Here is a 12,460-nt window from a genome sequence, read left to right on the forward strand (position 1 = left end):
GGCCTTTAGGACCTTCGGGGGAACCCACGGACCTCCCGAGCTCTGTAAGGAGCCTACGGACGCTCGCCTATACTTCTAGGGTCCGAACGGACCCTCACCTATACTTCTAGAGTCCGGATACCAAATCAGCAGCTTGAATAAACCGTAGAATATCCTAAGGAAAGGGTTATATATACTAGGCTGCCCGCCTCCCTCTTCCTTTCCTTGCTCTCTCTCCGTATCTTACTCCTACAGTCTTTATGGTCTTCCACAATTCAAACTGCCTCTTTTCCTCTAGATCTCCCTCTTCCATTCCATCTCTTCGTGACCGTTATAAAGCGCCTACTCTTTATATTACAAACGCCCGGTTACTTCCTTTTCTTTATTTATAAACTATTATACTAAATAGCTTTATAGGCTTTTATTATACTCCATAATTCGATATTATAATATAAGAATAGCTTTACACGGTTTTTTATTTATAGTTAATTCTTCTTCCTATAAGCCTATAACGTTGTTTTAGTAATAAGCTTTATCGTTAATTCCGTGCTAGGAGCTATATAGTTCCTTACTAACTCGCGATATAGTTACTCTATCCTTATAGCTTTCTATTAGTTTAATGAATCTTATCCTTTTAACTATTTAATTAACTATTATAAGTCTCCTAATAAGTCGTCGCGCTAATCTAGTTAGATTATATATAATAGAGTATATCTAGATATCTGTACCCCGCTATAACGCCCACTATGCCCGCGAGGGCACCGCTAAGGCACCCCTCGCCGCTAATAACGTTACCGCCTCCGCCCCCCCTCCCCCTTTATTAAGGGAGTAGCCGATAGGGCCTTTGCTAAGATAGCGAATACCGGTAAGCGTCCTAGTAAAAGAGAGGTATACGACTAGAGTCTCTACTTCGCCGCGACGGCCCTATTAACGCTCCAGTCGCCTATCACCACTAATAAGTAATAGCGTGGCCTAAGCCACCCCCCGGTTATTACCGTACTGACTTCTACCACCCCTACGCTAATTATAGTATAGATATTAAAATAAAATTTAACTAAACGTGTTATAACTAGTCTAGGCCCGGCGTAGCCTGTAAAAAGCCCAAGTACTTTAAATACCCTATAGGATCTTATATATACCGCCTAGTAAGTTCTTTAGAATCCGAGGGCTAAGTAGTCGCGACTAACCTCCTTAGCTCCCCCCCGGTTATTACCGTAATGATTTCTACCACCCCTACGCTGATTATATTATAGATATTAAAATAACATTTAACTAAACGTGTTATAACTAGTCTAGGCCCGGCGTAGCCCGTAAAAAGCCTAAGTACTATAAATGCGCTATAGGATCTTATATATACCGCCTAGTAAGTTCTTTATAATCCGAGGGCTAAGTAGTCGCGACTAACCTCCTTAGCTCCCCCCCGGCGCCGCTAAGTTCGTTTATCCTATAGCTATCACGGGTCACGCTATATAAAATAATCTAGATAATACTAATATAAGTATTTCCGAGCCTTTCTTTTAGGTCGCCGCCAACTCTAGTCTAGCTCCGCGAGGCCTTTAAGTTAGCTTATAGCGACTATTATGCCTTGTTATCTAAGGAGCCCCCCCCCCCCCGGCCGCTACCACTACGAATACCGCCTCCGCCCCTGTTAATAATAGCGAGGGTCTCCGCTATAAGGTGGAGGCCCTCCGCTAGAAGGTTTACGACTAGGGCGGCGCGATAACACGCCTCTTAAAGAGTATCCTCGCCGCCCTCTAGGGGGGTAGTAATCTTGCCACTAGTAATAGTAGTAATAATAATAAGGGCGGCTTAGGTAATAATACTGCTAATTAAAGTCCTTTACGGAGGCACTATCTGCCTTTTTAGGAACCGGTAAGGGGGCTAGTAAATTCCCCCTCTTTAATTAACTTACGACTAGAGGTTATACTCCCCTTGTATTAGGGTCTCCTTATCTTTATATACTCCTTATAGTATAATCTTATAAAGGCTCGTTATTCTTATCGGCGGGGCTGTCTTCCGCTTTAAAAGCGTTTAACGTTATAGTATCCCTTACGGCGTCTAGCGACTCCTAAGTAGGTTCTGCGTATCCTACCTAGTATACTAATACCTCGCTTTATACGCCGCGACCTTACTATTTATTCTATACGTATAAGATACTTTCTACCTTCTACTATTTATTATTATAAAGTATATCCCTAATCGGTTTAGGCTAAGGCTTAGTTATAACTTACCCAGGGAGGGGGCTATAGCTAGCTCGCTCTAGGATATTAACGTAGAAACGGGGATATATACCTAAGGGTATATCTACTTCGATAATATAAGAGTTAATTACTTTTATTATCCGGTACTTCTAGTGGAGCGAACTTAGCTTTTTCGAAGGCCTAGGCGTGGAATAGTTAGCTATAGATAGCTAGGTAAGGTCTCTTACTTTAAAGCGTTCTGCTAGCAGTCGCCACTTATTTGCGGTTTCCTTATCCTATAGTTACTTCGAGGCTATAGCAGCCTATACGAACTTTATAGCCCTTTATAAGCGACTTAGTAGATTATAAACGGCGGCTTTTTTCGGGTATATAGGCGAGAGGTTATAGCCTTAGATGGGATCGATATAAAACCCGTGTTCTAGGAAAAAAGACCTTAGCTGGGTCGTTAATCTCTTCCTGCTATTAAGCGATAACTACGCGGCGGGTAATAGGCGACCCTAGTTATCCTAAGAATAGTATATAAAGGTATAGAGGTAGGTCTAGATATCTTAGTTTAGGCTCTCGGGTCCTTTATAGGTTTCAGAGTAGTAAGCTATACTAAGTTATTACTTAATCCTTATAAGTTTATAAAAGTATTGCTAGAACGTCCTAGTCTAATTTAAGCTTCAGTCGCTAATAATTAGAAGAGGTATACTGTAAGACCTAAAATAGTAGTTTAGGAAGCATTCTATATAGGCTTCTGCTTTTATTGTTTCTATTATCTTTAACGTTACTAACCTTATTAGCGAGTCTATAATTATCTAGAAGAAGCGGGCCCTGCCCTCGCTAACAGGTAATAGGTCCGTTATAAAGTCTATTACGAGGTGGCTACGAATTCGCTTTAATATAGGCTATAGCTTTAATAGTCCGCGCTTCGCGTTCCGCTACTAATTACTCTTATTATACGGGTTATAGTCATAGATAAACTTCTGTATATTCTTATTTATACCCGAATAGAAGAATTATCGGGCTACTATAACGATTATATTCTCCTTATATAGGTAGCCGCTAATAGGAGAGTCGTAGATCGCCTATACTAAGCGCCCTCTTAGTAGCGAGTCTTCCCTAGAGCTTAGGACCTAGAGACGATCCCGAAAGGTCACGTAACTTATAGAGTTAAAGGAGTATTCCGCGATCTATAGTTATAGCCTAAGAGACGGGTTAAAGCTATAAGTTTTTACGGTAATCGCGGCGAGGATACCTTAGTACTAAGGGTCGGTCATTATAGTCTTATCCTAAAGTCGCTAAAGGTCTTTATTTGCTTCAAATACACGCTTAACGGAAGTCCTCCGTATAACCGGTTCGGGGACTATTATAAGGATCGTGGTATTAGGTATTAGTTGAATTACTCATTCTTATTATTAATTATACGAGTAGTCCTTTAGGGCGTCCTATTCGCGATAAGAGACCGTATCCGCCACGAAGTTCTTAATACCTCGCCGGTACCCTAATATAAAGTTAAACTACGCTAGTTCGCTAGCCTAGCGGCTCTGCTTTTTAATAAGGGACTGTTTAGTTATAAAGTACTCGAGCGCCTTATAGTCCGATAATATTATAAATTATTAGTAGCTAATTAGTTCTGCCTTTTAGGTAAGTATACGGCTTATAATAGCTAATATCTCCTTATTATAAATAGGGGAGTTATACTTTACCGGGGTCAGCTTATACGAGTAGTACGCGATAATATAGCGATATCCTTATTCGTTTACCTAGGATAGGATCCTACCTAATACGTAACCCGAGACGTTAGTCTCTAATATTATCCTATAATCGGGGTTCTATAATTATAGGACAGGTTCTATCTAGAAAAGTCATTTTAGCTCCTTAAAGGCGGCGTTTTCTTCGGCTACCTACCTAAAAAGCCGGTTATTTTTTATTAGTGCTAAGAGGGGAGCTATAATACCTATAAAGTCGTAGATAAATATCCGGTAATAGTTCGCGAACCCTAAGAAGCTTCGTACTCCTTATATAGAGGTAGGCGCCTCTTAGTCGCGAATAGCCTTTAGCTTCTCGGGGTTATAAGATACTCCTTTATCTACTATAATAATAAATCCTAGATATTTTACCGTTATTATACTAAACTTATATTTAGCCGGGTTTAGCTTTCGGCCGGCGTCTATAAGTCTATATAATACTAGCCAGACCTTCGCTTTATAGTCCTTATAAGATCTACTAGAATATATTAGAATATTATCGATATATATAATAATAAAGTTATTAAGGAACTCCTATAGCCTTGAGTTAATATAACGTTAAAAGGTAGCGGGTATACCGCTTAGTTTGAAGGGATATACCAGCTACTGGAAGAGACTAAAGCGCGTGCTAAAGGCTATTTTACTCTTATATCTGGGAGCTATATGGATCTTATAGAAGGCGGCGACTATATTAAGCTTTATAAACCACTCAGCGCTAGCCAGGTTATATAGGGTCTTAGTAATTAAAGGGAGAGGGTAGCGATCTCGCTAAGTAATCGCGTTTAAGACTTTATAGTTATAATAAAAGCGTAACCTGCCCCCTAGCTTCTTTACGAATAGGACCGGTATAGCCTCTGCTAAGCTACTAGCTTATATAAATCCCTTATCTATTAAATGGTTAAGAGTCTTCCGGAGCACTAGTAACTCTTCCCTTAATATACTATAAAGAGGCCCCTATAGCAGGGTCGGCTTAAGTCTATTAGGACCTCGCTTTAGGGTAATTTCCTGGTCAACGCCTAGTTTATAAGGGGGTAGGTTATTACCCTAATTAGGTATAAAGAGATCGCTAAACTCTTATAGTATATTCGTAGGGATATGGTTATCACGGGCATAATTTATCGAAGTCAGGGATAGCCTAGGCAGGAGGAAATAATATATCCTGATAGTCACAGAGGGGATTAGATAGGGTATGGTGTTTAGAGATAGGCGGTCGAGTCGGCTCCGGGACTAGTACTATCCGGACCGGTCTGGTATAGTGTAATAGGGGGGACCACTAACGGATAGGTTATAGTCCTAGGAATAGTTTTAAGGGGATTCTCTAAGATTCTCGGGGAAAAGGCTTTAGTTATCTATAAAAGGAGTGTATAAAGCTAAACTCCTAACTCAGAGGTTCAGCGAATGATTTAACTCTTAATTCGACCTATTAGTATATATTACCCTTTTAATTATCTTATAAGGTGTCTTTACTCTTTATATAAAAACCCCTAATATATTATTCGCTAAACCGCTTTAATAAGTATAACGACTATTAAGAGTTATAAGTATAATTTACCTCTACTAGTTAGCTAATAAATAACTATACCTCCTTATATACGCTTTAGTATTACTCCCCCTAAGGATAGAGATCACGAATCGGTTCGTGAGCGCACGCTATCTCCTAGCCCTGGAAGCGACACCACCGCGCCTACACCCAAGGAATAGGAGCTTATTATCCCGTAAAGTCCTCTAGAGCTATAGCCAGAACCGTCTCTAGCACCCTAGTATAAGCCTTCTATAGTCACTTAGCGTAAAACACCCGCGGCTCCCTTATCCAATACCATAAAGCCCTAACCCGACCCTTAGTCGAGTATACGTTATAATATTAAGGAAGTAAAGAATTATCCTACGGACTAACTACTTTCTAAAAAGCTCCACTTCCTTTTAAGCTACTATAAGGAACGTAAGGAGCAAGAGTATAAGTTAAAGCGTCTAAAAGGTATTTATTATAGTAAAGACCCGGACGCTACCCTATCCTTTTACTCGACGAACCCCTACTATCTCTAAGGTGGTCGCGGCGATCTATTTAAGGTAAACCTTCTTACCCTAAAATAGGATAGTAAGTCGTATAACTAGTTTAGAACCTTTATAGAAAAGATTAAGGAACGCTTTTACCTTAATCTAGCTAATTTTATAATAAAGGCGAAGAAGGTCTACTTTACCGCTAACTGCCTTAAAAGGAACACGAAGTCCTATTAATAAGCTTACTAAAAAAGGACGTATAGTTCTTTAATAAACATAATAGAGGCCAAGCTAAAGGCTTTCCTAACTAAGTACTTAGTTAATAGTAAGACCCGCGAGTTATTAATTACGGAATAGATCTTTTCGGAACGGACCTCTTAATAACCCTGTTAGACCTACGATTAATTTCTTAATAAGCTAGATTCCTTATTTAATAAGGTATCTATCGCCCTTCCCGATACGTAGCGTATATAGTTTATTATATCTAAACTAAATAAACCTCTCCGTAATTAAATTATTACTAGAGTTTTACTTAAGACCTTCTAGGAGCTAAATATCGCGGCTTTCTAAGCTAAGGCTATATTATTATATAAGGGTAAGCCGTCTAATTAGGACCACGGTTATTACTTATATACACCCCGTGATTAGGGTTATAAGAGGAAGCGCGGAACTGGTAGTAAACCCTTATTATCCTAAGCCAGTGGTTCTTATAAAGACTTGCCTACGCCCCCTGCTACTATAACTGCGGGTATTACTACTATTCCTATCTAATAGCGGGATAACCCTAGTAGAACCTTGGAGTTCTTAGGCCCCCGGAAATATTATGAATATAGAGAGGAGGGCTATATTCGACCTTTTTACCCTTCTCTACGCAATAAGCGGGCCGGCTAAAGTTCTACCTCGGCTACTAACCCTAATTAGGAGGCTATAGCCCCTAGTCGACCCACTTTAGGTTAGGTATAGGCCCTACCCTAAGCCCTATAGGGTTAAGCCTAGGATAACACGCTAATAGAGTTATCCCCTCCCCCTAGTCTATTAAGGGTAAAGCTTAATATATAACTAAATAGTAGATAGGACCGTTAAGTTATAATTCTAGATAGCGCTACCGACTTTAATATTATTAATAAACGCGTAGTGCCCCCCGGTAAGGTAATCAACGGACCGCCTAAGGAAGTTAGTTAGTTAAATAAGGAATATATAACCTAGATACTCGGATCGATTTTATTTATAGTTTAGATTATAAATAGTTAGAATTATACATGAATATAGTATATAGAGTTATATATTATAGATATAGGTAAAGACAGGTTAGAGGTTATCCTCCGGATCCCTTAGTTAACTAAGCATAACCTAATAGTTAACTAGACAGAGAAGAGTAAGACGTTTCGGATTTAGAAGGAGAAGTTAAAGTTTATAGGTTCACGGAAGGAGTTAAAGAGGGCTACGACTAGGGCGAAGGTGACTATTAGACTCGTTAGGGCCTAGGTGGCGCGGGTTAGCCGTATTTAAGCTCACGTCTTAGAGGACACGACCACGCCTACTCCCCTACCTAAACTATTACCCGAACCCCCGGAGGACCCTTTATCCGTAGGTTAAGAAGAGTTATTAGTAGCTATGCCGTAGTAATATTATAAGTTCTTAGATATATTTAATATAGAGGAGGCCGGTAAGCTGCCCGGTTATTATTAATAGGACCACGAGATTAAGTTAGAGGAAGGGAAGGTACCCCTATTTAGGCCGATTTATCCGTTAGCAGACGAGGAGTTAGTAGCTTTAAAGGAGTACCTCTAGGGCGCCCTCGCTAAAGGTTAGATTCGTTATTCCACTAGCCCTATAGGTGCTCCTATTCTTTTTATATTAAAGAAGGGTAGGAAGTTAAGACTATATATAGATTCTCGGGGGTTAAATAAGGTTACTTATAAAGACCGCACGCCCCTCCTATTAATATATAAGATTATAGATCGGGTTTTATTATTAAAGGTCTTTACTAACCTAGGCCTTAAGGACGCCTATTATCGACTTTATATATAACCCGGTAATAAGTAGAAGATAGCTTTTAGGATATGCTATAGTTATTTAAAGTATATAGTTATACCCTTTAGGCTTACTAATACCCTAGCTAGCTTTTAACGGTATATTAACTAGGCCTTAAGTAGGTTAGTCGATATAATTTATATAGTTTACCTAGACAATAACTTAATTTATAGTAAGGACCTTAAGGTTTATCGACTATACATTCAGGAGGTTCAAGGGACGTTAAGGAGTAGTTACTATACACGAATCCAGAGAAGTGTCTATTCGAGACTTAAAAGGTAGAGTTCCTAGGGTTTATTATTAGAGTGGATAAGGTTCGTATAGATTAGTCTAGGGTCGAGGCTATCCGCGATTAGCAAGAGCCGAACTCGGTAAAGACTATCTAAATCTTCCTAAGTTTTACTGCGTTTTATTAGCGTTTTATTAAGAACTAGTTAAAGATTACGGCGCTACTCTTAGACTTAATAAAGAAGAGTAGAGTAAAGAGGGTGTTTATATTATCTATAAGGGAGAAGGAGGCTTTTAACTAGTTACGCTAAAGGTTTTAGAAGGCCCTGGTTTTATAGTATTTCGATCCTAAGTTACTTATTTAACTAAAGCCAGACTCGTCGGGGATTACCTTAGAGGCGGTGATTAGTTAGTATATAGATCGGGTATAATACCCTACCGCGTTATTTTTAAGGAAGCTTAGGGGCGCGGAGTTAAACTACTCGACTCTAGATACGGAGTTAATAGCTATTATTAAGGTATTCCGGTATTAAAGGCATTACCTAGCCTATACCTAGACTCTAGTAAAAGTTTTAATAGACCACCTTAATTATTAGTAACTAATAGATAAGCTACGGATTAAGCCATAGTCTACGCGATAGCTAAAGAAATTATCGGTATTCGACTTTAAGATTAAGCACCGGCTAGGAGCTTAGAATCCGGCTAATAGTTTATTACGAAAGCGGTAGTATACTTTTAGTTTAGCGGACCTAGACACGGAGCGTTAGAAGCCTATTAAGAGGTTTACCCGTAAGTTTATGCTACGCGGAATCCCGCGTCTATGGTGTTAGAAACGTGTATAAGAGGAAATCAGGAAAAGTGAAGATATATTCTGTAAGTGTGAGCTCGCAGAGCTCTGCGGGCCCATAGACTAATATCCGTGATGGTCCCGCTAACTAAGTGAGTGTGTGTGTAACTAAGCTAGTAGATATATATAATAAATGCCCTCCCCCGTAGAAGTAATCGTCCCGATTACTATACTATACTCCTCTATATACTTCTGTTTATATTATTATCTTAAAGCAAATTAATACCTATCGTTCCGAAGCAAAATTCGTCTTATCTTATCCGTTCCTCCTCCTAGGTTCCTTTTCGTTTATCGTTTACCTTATCTTATATATCCCACTAATTAGTCAGAATCTTCTAACTAGTTAGTAAACTACGAGTTTTATCGTGATAGAGATTACGCTTACGCCTACGAAGATTAGGGCTATGGTTACGAAGATTATACAGATTACGGCGACGAAGATTTAGTCTTCTTTTATAGCGGTAGTAGTTGCGGCGCTTATAATAGTGGCTAGGGTATAGTCGGCTAGGCCGACTTTGGATAAGTCGATTTTAGCTGTTTTTAGGTCTTCGTAACTTTCTTTTACTAAGCGATTTCCTTTTATATTACCGTAATTTAAGCTTCTATTACTCTGATGCTTGCCTTTATAACCTCCTGGTTATTATCGACTTTCTTACCGATTTGCTATAGTTCCGTCTTTTATCGCTAACCTTCGCCTTCTAGTTAATTAATCCGAATATAGTGTTTATCCTATTCGTAATATATAATATCGGCTCTTTATTTAAGCTTCTTCTAGAAATTATTTACCTATTAGGTGAATTTAGTATTAAACGCCTTATCTTTATTATCGATTATTCTTTTAAGGCGCTTAATATAATTATTCGATTTTATATCTATAGCCTTTAGTTTATCCTTTATCGCGAAATTCGTCGCCGACTATATTACTAGCGTGGTCGTTTATATAGGGGCCTTTACCGTGACGTTAGGGTCGTTAACAGTTTTCTTCTTCTTTCTGGGATTTATATCCATAAACTCCTATAGATCGCTAGGGGATACTAGCCGCTTCCGCTATCTATTATTTTCGCCCTTTTACCGCTATTATATAATCTGATCCACGATAACCTCGCGGTTTATTATATTCGGCTAATCCGATCCGATAACTCCGCCGTCCCTAAGCGCTAGGGCGATAATATAGTGTTTAACGGACGACTTTCCGATTACCAGCTTATTCTTAAGTCTAACTATAAGATCTATATAGTTAAAAAATATAGATCCTAGCAGGTTATTCACTTTAGCCGCTATATACTAGTCGATTACCACTTTTACTCCTCCGATAATAAATAACTAATCCGCGAATATTTATTTTACCCGAGTATCGTTATTATCCAGCTATGCCTAAGTTAGGCTAGTCGCCGGCTATTACTACGCTAATAGAGGGCTATAAAGCTACGCCGGATATCGGCTATAGGGTTATGCTAGTAGTTATTGATAGTGCTACGCCTAGCTATAGGGTAACGACCTGCTGCTAGCCAGGGTCTATCTACTAACTAGTTATTGGTAATAGGGTTGCTATCTATAGATTACCTACGCCGGTTATTATAGTAGTTTTATTCGGATTATTAGCGTCGTCGTTATCGCCCGGGCCGAAGTTATTATCGCTATACGTATAGATATCACTATTAGATATTATAAAGTTCATATAATCTATATTCTATCGTTTATCGTCTCCTACTACGTCGTCGTCCTAGGCGTTTATAACGAATATTAGGTCCTCCTAGTATCTAAATATTTCCGTATCGACTAGTACCCTCTTAAACAGTTATAGGGCGTTCTCGTCATCTAGCAGGTAGTTATCGTCCTATATCCGTTTATTTATAGCGTTCTATACCTCTTACTAGTCGTTAATTTATCGCTTTACGCCGTTTATCTAAATACAGTATACGGTATACCAGGCTTCCGGTAAGTATAGGCTTAGGTTATCCTTAAGGACGAAATCGTTAAAATTATCGGCCTTCTTTCTATTACTGCCGCTCGCCACTATCCAGCTAGCGCAGAAAGTTATAGTGGCTTTTCTATCCTAGTTAATACGTCTCTATTCTGTAGACAGAAATAGTAGTATATCGTGATACTACTCGTATAAGCGGTAGTATTTATATAGATATTTAGAAATCTTTCTAAGCAGCTTAATACTCTTATCCGCCTTATTACGAATAAAGCGACGTTTCTTTAGGTTAGGAACTGCGTCTTTGCTTTTCTTCGCTATAATAGGATATTAGTTAATCGTTAAAAGTTAAGTATATCTGCGTGTCCGTTTATATAGAAGAGGAATCTTAACTATCGCCACTATAAGGGTGAAAGGATTAAGACTGACTTCTATAGTCGTTAAAAGAGGACAAGTAAAGGTGCAGGTTTACTATTCGAAGTCTCCGGGCTGGATAGTTATATCTCTATTCTGTTTAGAGTGTTAGTAAGTGGAAATTAAAAGTAAGGTAAAGGATATCTAATTACGCCTCCTTTTCCGGAAGCGGCTAGTTGTCTCGCGTTCTTTCTTCGTTTAAATAGGTTTTCTTATAAGGGATATAACTGCGTTTATACTCGTATAAGTGGTTCTTTAAGTTCTGTTTATATAAGGGAGTGGGGCCGAAAATATAAATAGAAATAAAAAGATAAAGGAAAAGGGGTAAACGGAAATAGGGAAAAGGGGGTAAGCGATACCCAGGAAAAAGGGGGTAAGCGGAAGTAGGGAGAGTGTTTTCTTTATTAGTTATCGTCTTAAGCGCTTATATCTTAATATTCTTCGTTATCCTTACGCTGGCCGTGTAGGAGTACTAGTTCGATTTATCTTTAATTTCTTTATCTACTAACGCCGATTAGTCTCTTTTCTGCTCCCTTATCGTCGTTTATCGTTTAACCGGTTAGTTCCGCTATAGTAATCGGGTTCCGTCTCTCGAAATTATAAACTATATCGCTAGCGTTCTCTATTAATAGCTATTATAGGTACTATTCGTCGTACTACGTCGGCTAGCCTTTCTATTTAACCAGGTATTCCGTCTATAGTCGTCCCCTGATCTTTACTACCGGCCGTCTCTATAGCTTCTTGATTTTATAGGATCTTTATTCGCCATCGTCTCCGTCTACCACTATAGGTCCCGGCTTCGTTTATTCTCTACTAAACGGGTCCCCCGTTAATACTAGTATAAGCTACGCGATTAACACTACTCTATAGACTCGCCACGACCAGGGAAAATCCAACTTATATATAAGTAGATTAATTACCCTAACTACCCGGAAAGGTCCGACCCTCTGCTATAACCACTTCCTTAAGTTATAAGCTTATCCCGGAAGCTTATATCTACGGTATAGACAAAGATATACGGGATCGCCTACTTCGAAGGTATACGGATATCGTGTTATATCGTACCGTTATTTTATATCGGCTATAAGGATCGTTGCTAAGTGCT

Source organism: Sodiomyces alcalophilus (genome assembly GCF_042370955.1).
Source record: "Sodiomyces alcalophilus JCM 7366 unplaced genomic scaffold ACRALscaffold_9, whole genome shotgun sequence".
NCBI classification, from domain to species: Eukaryota; Fungi; Ascomycota; class Sordariomycetes; order Glomerellales; family Plectosphaerellaceae; genus Sodiomyces; species Sodiomyces alcalophilus.